This window comes from Balaenoptera musculus, chromosome 6, assembly GCF_009873245.2.
Source record: "Balaenoptera musculus isolate JJ_BM4_2016_0621 chromosome 6, mBalMus1.pri.v3, whole genome shotgun sequence".
In the NCBI taxonomy this organism is placed as follows: Eukaryota; Metazoa; Chordata; class Mammalia; order Artiodactyla; family Balaenopteridae; genus Balaenoptera; species Balaenoptera musculus.
Genome location: NC_045790.1, coordinates 31,637,492 through 31,645,353, shown reverse-complemented (window position 1 = coordinate 31,645,353; position 7,862 = coordinate 31,637,492).

Sequence of the window (7,862 nt, the reverse complement as noted above, 5' to 3'; positions counted from 1 at the left end):
AAGTGTGTCCCTTCTTTTATATTAAAGTCAGAAATATTGCCTTGAAAAAATCCTAAATAGAAATATAGATCTGCAAAAAGTTGGCCTTGTTTTTGAAGTCTTGCTCTATGAATATGTGCATAACTTTAAAAAATTTTTGCTGACATCTTTTTCACAGGGTACAAAAATGTCCCAGGCAACAAGAGCAGGAAGTGATAGAGAAAGACAAATACTATATGATATCACTTATATGTGGACTCCTCAGTGAATTCTTGGGTTTTTTTTTTACTGAAGTATAGTTGATTTATAATATTGAATTACTTTCAGGTGTACAGCAAAGAGATTCAGTTATTTTTTTCAGATTATCCATTATAAGTTATTGCAAGATATTGAACTTCGTTCCCTGTGCTATATGCAGTAAATTCTTGTTGCTTATCTATTTTATGTATAGTAGTTTGTATCTGTTAATCCCATACCCCTAATTTGTCCCTCCTTCCCTCTCTCTCCCCTTTGGTAACCATAAGTTTGTTTCCTATGTCTGTGCATCTGTTTCTGTTTTGTATACAGATTCATTTGTATTATTTTTTAGATTCCACATATAAGTGATATCATATGATATTTGTCTTTCTCTGTCAGACTTACTTCACTAAGTATAATATTTTCTAGGTCCATCCATGCAAATGGCAATTTTCATTCTTTTTTACGGCTCAGTAATAGTCCATTGTATATATATTCCACATCTTCTTAAGTCAATTGTCTGTTGATGGACACTTGGGTTATTTCCATGTCTTGGTTATTATAAATAGTGCTGCTGTGAACATTGGGGTGCTTGTATCTTTTTGAATTAGAGTTTTTGTTTTTTCTGGATATATACCCTGTAGTGGGATTGCTGGGTCATATGGTAGCTCTATATTTAGTCTTTTTAAGGAACCTCCATACTGTTTTCCATAGTGGCTGCACCAATTTACATTCCCACCAACAATGTGGGAGGGGGTTCCCTTTTCTCCACACCCTCTCCAGCATTTATTAATTTTAGACTTTTTGATGATAACCATTCTGACCAGTGTAAGGTGATACTTCATTGTGGTTTTATTTGCATTTCTCTAATAACTAGCGATGTTGAGCATCTTTTCATGTGCCTGTTGGCCATCTGTATATTTTCTTTGGGAAAATGTCTATTTAGGTCTTCTGCCTATTTTTTGATTGGGTTGTTTGTTTTTTGATATTGAATTGTATGAGCTTGGTGGATTTTTATGTGGTGAACCCTTGGGTAGTAATGGAAGTGATTTTATATATTTATTTTAGAATAACTTTTAATTTTAGAATAGTTTTAGATTTATTGAAAAGTTGCAAGGCTAGAACAGAGGGTTCTTATAAGCCCTTCATCTCCTTTCCCCTGTTAGCATCTTATGTTACCATGGTGCGTTTATCAAAACTAAAGAATCAATGTTGATATATTACTATAACTAGACTTTGCACTTTATTCAGATTTCACTAAAACCATTTAGTGTTCTTTTTATGTTCTAAGATCACATCCAGGATCCCATTACTTTTGGTCATCATGACTCCTTAGGGTCCTCTTGGCTGTGACAGTTCCTCAGACTTTTCCTGTTCTAATGACCTTGACAGTTTTGAGGAGTACTGGTCAGGTGTTTTGTAGAATATTTCTCAATTTGGGTTTGTCTGATATTTTCTCATGGTTATATTACAGTTATAACGTTTTGGAAAGAACACCACAGAGGTGAAATGCCATTCTCATGGCCCATCGTATCAAGGGTGTGTGCTACCAATATTATTCATCACTTGATCACTTGGCTGAGGCCATGTTTGCACGTTCTTCCACAACAAAGTTATTCTTTGTTTCTCTCCCCTTTTCCAAACTATGTTCTTTGGAAATGAGTCATTAAGTGCAGCCCACACTCAAGGGGTAGAGATTTGAGCCCTACCACCTCGAGAGCAGAGTTTCTACAAAAATTATCTGGAATTTTCCTGCATAGAAGATTTGTCTATTCGGCACTTCCTTGTCATGCTCCCAATTTAGCCTGGGATGCTGGGAAAAGGGAAATCCTGGGAAACAAGTCGGGCCTTTGGGAGCAAGATTTTTTAGGGAGATATATAGAGTTACCCCTTTGGAGACCCCTGGTGGGAATCTGGCGGATGTAATTTATCTTTTTCTTTTTCTTAAACATCTTTATTGCAGTATAATTGCTTTACAATGGTGTGTTAGTTTCTGCTTTACAACAAAGTGAATCAGTTATACATATACATATGTCCTCATATCTCTTCCCTCTTGTGTCTCCCTCCCTCCCACCCTCCCTATCCCACCCCTTTAGGTGGTCACAAATCACTGAGCTGATCTCCCTGTGCTATGCGGCTGCTTCCCACTAGCTATCTATTTTATGTTTGGTAGTGTATATATGTCCATGCCACTCTCTCACTTTGTCCCAGCTTACCCTTCCCCCTCCCCATACCCTCAAGTCCATTCTCTACTAGGTCTGTGTCTTTATTCCTGTCTTGCTCCTAGGTTTTTCATGACCATTTTTTTTTTTTTTTTTTTTTTAGATTCCATATACATGTGTTAGCATACGGTATTTGTTTTTCTCTTTCTGACTTCACTCTCTTTGACAGACTCTAGGTCCATCCACCTCACTACAAATAACTCAATTTCGTTTCTTTTATTGCTGAGTAATATTCCACTGTATATATGTGCCACATCTTCTTTATCCATTCATCTGTTGATGGACACTTAGGTTGCTTCCATGTCCTGGCTATTGTAAATAGAGCTGCAATGAACATTTTGGTACATGATTCTTTTTGAATTATGGTTTTCTCAGGGTATATGCCCAGTAGTGGGATTGCTGGGTCGTATGGTAGTTCTATTTTTAGTTCTCTAAGGAACCTCCATATTGTTCTCCATAGTGGCTGTATCAATTTACATTCCCACCAACAGTGCAAGAGGGTTCCCTTTTCTCCACACCCTCTCCAGCATTTATTGTTTGTAGATTTTTTGATGATGGCCATTCTGACTGGTGTGACATGGTATCTCACTGTAGTTTTGATTTGCATTTCTCTAATGATTAATGATGTTGAGCATTCTTTCATGTGTTTGTTGGCAATCTGTGTATCTTCTTTGGAGAAATGTCTATTTAGATCTTCTGCCCATTTTTGCATTGGGTTTTTGTTTTTCGGATATTGAGCTGCATGAGCTGCTTGTAAATTTTGGAGATTGATCCTTTGTCAGTTGCTTCATTTGCAAATATTTTCTTCCATTCTGAGGGTTTTCTTTTCGTCTTGTTTATGGTTTCCTTTGCTGTGCAAAACCTTTTAAGTTTCATTAGGTCCCATTTGTTTATTTTTGTTTTTATTTCCATTTCTCTAGAAGGTGGGTCAAAAAGGATCTTGCTGTGATTTATGTCATAGAGTGTCCTCCCTATGTTTTCCTCTAAGAGTTTGGTAGTGTCTGGCCTTACATTTAGGTCTTTAATCCATTTTGAGTTTATTTTTGTATATGGTGTTAGGGAGTGTTCTAATTTCATTCTTTTACATGTAGCTGTCCAGTTTTCCCAGCACCATTTATTGAAGAGGCTGTCTTTTCTCCACTGTATATTCTTGCCTCCTTTATCAAACATAAGGTGACCATATGTGAGTGGGTTTATCTCTGGGCTTTCTATCCTGTTCCACTGATCTATATTTCTGTTTTTGTGCCAGTACCATACTGTCTTGATTAGTGTAGCTTTGTAGTATAGTCTGAACTCAGGGAGCCTGATTCCTCCAGCTCCGTTTTTCTTTCTCAAGATTGTTTTTGCTATTCGGGGTCTTATGTGCTTCCATACAGATTGTGAAATTTTTTGTTCTAGTTCTGTGAAAAATGCCAGTGGTAGTTTGATAGGGATTGCATTGAATCTGTAGATTGCTTTGGGTAGTAGAGTCATTTTCACAATGTTGATTCTTCCAATCCAAGAACATGGTATATCTCTCCATCTGTCTCCTTAGGTAGGTTTATTCCTAGGTATTTTATTCTTTTTGTTGCAATGGTGAATGGGAGTGTTTTCTTAATTTCACTTTCAGATTTTTCATCATTAGTGTATAGGAATGCAAGAGATTTCTGTGCATTAATTTTGTATCCTGCTACTTTACCAAATTCATTGATTAGCTCTAGTAGTTTTCTGGTAGAATTTTTAGGATTCTCTGTGTATAGTATCATGTCATCTGCAAAGAGTGACAGCTTTACTTCTTCTTTTCTGATTTGGATTCCTTTTATTTCTTTTTCTTCTCTGATTGCTGTGGCTAAAACTTCCAAAACTATGTTGAATAGTAGTGGTGAGAGTGGGCAACCTTGTCTTGTTCCTGATCTTAGTGGAAATGGTTTCAGTTTTTCCCCGAGGACGATGTTGGCTACGGGTTTGTCATATATGGCCTTTATTATGTTGAGGAAAGTTCCCTCTATGCCTACTTTCTGGAGGGTTTTTATCATAAATGGATGTTGAATTTTGTCGAAAGTTTTCTCTGCATCTATTGAGATGATCATATGGTTTTTCTCCTTCAATTTGTTAATATGGTGTATCACGCTGATTGATTTGCATATATTGAAGAATCCTTGCATTCCTGGGATAAACCCCACTTGATCATAGTGTATGATTCTTTTAATGTGCTGTTGGATTCTGTTTGCTAGTATTTTGTTGAAGATTTTTGCATCTATGTTCGTCAGTGATATTGGCCTGTAGTTTTCTTTCTTTGTGACATCTTTGTCTGGTTTTGGTATCACAGTGATGGTGGCCTCATAGAATGAGTTTGGGAGTGTTCCTCTCTCTGCTATATTCTGGAAGAGTTTGAGAAGGATAGGTGTTAGCTCTTCTCTAAATGTTTGATAGAATTCGCCTGTGAAGCCATCTGGTCCTGGGCTTTTTTTGGTTGGAAGATTTTTAATCACAGTTTCAATTTCCATGCTTGTGATTGGTCTGTTCATATTTTTCATTTCTTCTGGTTCAATCTCGGAAGGTTGTGCATTTCTAAGAATCTGTCCATTTCTTCCAGGTTGTCCATTTTATTGGCATATAGTTGCTTGTAGTAATCTCTCATGATCCTCTGTATTTCTGCAGTGTCAGTTGTTACTTCTCCTTTTTCATTTCTAATTCTATTGATTTGAGTCTTCTCCTTTTACTTCTTGATGAGTCTGGCTAATGGTTTATCAATTTTGTTTACCTTCTTAAAGAACCAGCTTTTAGTTTTATTGCTCTTTGCTTTCGTTTCCTTCATTTCTTTTTCATTTAATTCTGATCTGATCTTTATGATTTTTTTCCTTCTGCTAACTTTGGGGTTTTTTTTGTTCTTCTTTCTCTAATTGCTTTAGGTGTAAGGTTTGATTGTTTATTTGAGATGTTTCTTCTTTCTTAAAGTAGGATTGTATTGCTATAAACTTCCCTCTTAGAACTGCTTTTGCTACATCCCATAGGTTTTGGGTCGTGGTGTTTTCATTGTCATTTTTTTCTAGGTATTTTTTGATTTCCTCTTTGATTTCTTCAGTGATCTCTTGATTATTAAGTAGTGTATTGTTCAGTCTCCATGTGTTTGTATTTTTTACAGATTTTTTCCTGTAATTGATATCTAGTCTCATAGCGTTGTGGTCCAAAAAGATACTTGATATGATTTCAAGTTTCTTAAATTTACCAAGGCTTCATTTGTGACCAAAGGTATGATCTATCCTGGAGAATGTTCCTTGAACACTTGAGAAGAATGTGTATTCTGTTGTTTTTGGATGGAATGTCCTATAAATATCAATTAAGTCCATCTTGTTTAATTTACCATTTAAAGCTTGTGTTTCCTTATTTATTTTTATTCAGGATGATTTGTCCATTGGTGAAAGTGGGGTGTTAAAGTCGCCTACTATGATTGTGTTACTGTCGATTTCCCCTTTTATGGCTGTTAGTGTTCGCATTATGTATTGAGGTGCTCCTATGTTGGGTGCATAAATATTTACAATTGTTATATCTTCTTCTTTGATCGATCCCTTGATCATTATGTAGTGTCCTTCGTTGTCTCTTGTAATACTGTTTGTTTTAAAGTCTATTTTGTCTGATATGAGAATGCTACTCCAGCTTTCTTTTGATTTCCATTTGCATGGAATATCTTTTTCCATCCCCTCACTTTCAGTCTGTATGTGTCCCTAGGTCTGAAGTGGGTCTCTTGTAGACAGCATATATACAGGTCTTGTTTTTGTATCCATTCAGCCAGTTTATGTCTTTTGGTTGGAGCATTTAATCCATTTACATTTAAGGTAATTATCAATATGTATGTTCCTATTACCATTTTCTTAATTGTTTTGGGTTTGTTATTGTAGGTCTTTTCCTTCTCTTGGAGGAAAGGAGTTCCTTTAGCATTTGTTGTAATGCTGGTTTGGTGTTGCTGATTTCTCTTAGCCTTTTGTCTGTAAAAGTTTTAATTTCTCCGTCAAATCTGAATGAGATCCTTGCTGGGTAGAGTAATCTTGCTTGTAGGTTTTTCTCCTTCATCATTTTAAATATGTCCTGCCACTCCCTTCTGGCTTGCAGAGTTTCTGCTGAAAGATCAGCTGTTAACCTTATGGGGATTCCCTTGTGTGTTATTTGTTGTTTTTCCCTTGCTGCTTTTAATACCTTTTCTTTGTATTTAATTTTTGATAGTTTGATTAATATGTGTCTTGGCGTGTTTCTCCTTGGATTTATCCTGTATGGGACTCTCTGCACTTGATTGATTGACTATTTCCTTTCCCATATTAGGGAAGTTTTCAACTATAATCTCTTCAAATATTTTCTCAGTCCCTTTCTTTTTTTCTTCTTCTTCTGGGACCCCTATAATTCGAATGTTGGTGCATTTAATGTTGTCCCAGAGGTCTCTTGAGACTGTCCTCAATTCTTTTCATTCCTTTTTCTTTGTTCTGCTCTGTGATAGTTATTTCCATTGTTTTATCTTCCAGGTCACTTATCCATTTTTCTGCCTCAATTATTCTGCTATTGATTCCTTCTAGAGAATTTTTAACTTCATTTAATGTGTTGTTCATCACTGTTTGTTTGCTCTTTAGTTCTTCTAGGTCCTTGTTAAACGTTTCTTGTATTTTCTCCATTCTATTTCCAAGATTTTGGATCATCTTTACTATCATTATTCTGAATTCTTTTTCAGGTATACTGCCTATTTCCTCTTCATTTGTTAGGTCTGGTGGGTTTTTGCCTTGCTCCTACACCTGCTGTGTGTTTCTCTGTCTTCTCATTTTGCTTAACTTATTGTGTTTGGGGTCTCCTTTTTGCAGGCTGCATGTTTGTAGTTCCCGTTGTTTTTGGTGTCTTTCCCTGGTGGCTAAAGTTGGTTTAATGGGTTGTGTAGGCTTCCTGGTGGAGGGGATTAGTGCCTGTGTTCTGGTGGATGAGGCTGGATCTTGTCTTTCTCATGGGTAGGTCCACGTGTGGTGGTGTGTTTTGGGGTGTCTGTCACCTTATTATGATTTTAGGCAGCCTCTCTGGTAATGGATAGGGTTGTGTTCCTGTCTTGCTAGTTGTTTGGCATAGGGTGTCTAGCACTGCAGCTTGCTGGTCGTTGAGTGGAGTTGGATCTTAGTGTTGAGATGGAGATCTCTGGGAGATTTTCACTGTTTGATATTATGTGGAGCTGGGAGGTCTCTTGTGGACCAGTGTCCTGAACTTGGCTCTCCCACCTCAGAGGCACAGCCCTGATGCCTGGCTGGAGCACCAAGAGCCTGTCATCCACACAGCTCAGAATAAAAGGTAGAAAAAAGAAAGAAAGAAAGAAAGAAGAAGATAAGATAAAATAAAATAAAATACAGTAAAGTAAAATAAAGTTATTAAAATAAAAAATAATTATTAAAAATATTTTTTAAGTAATAAAAAAAAAAG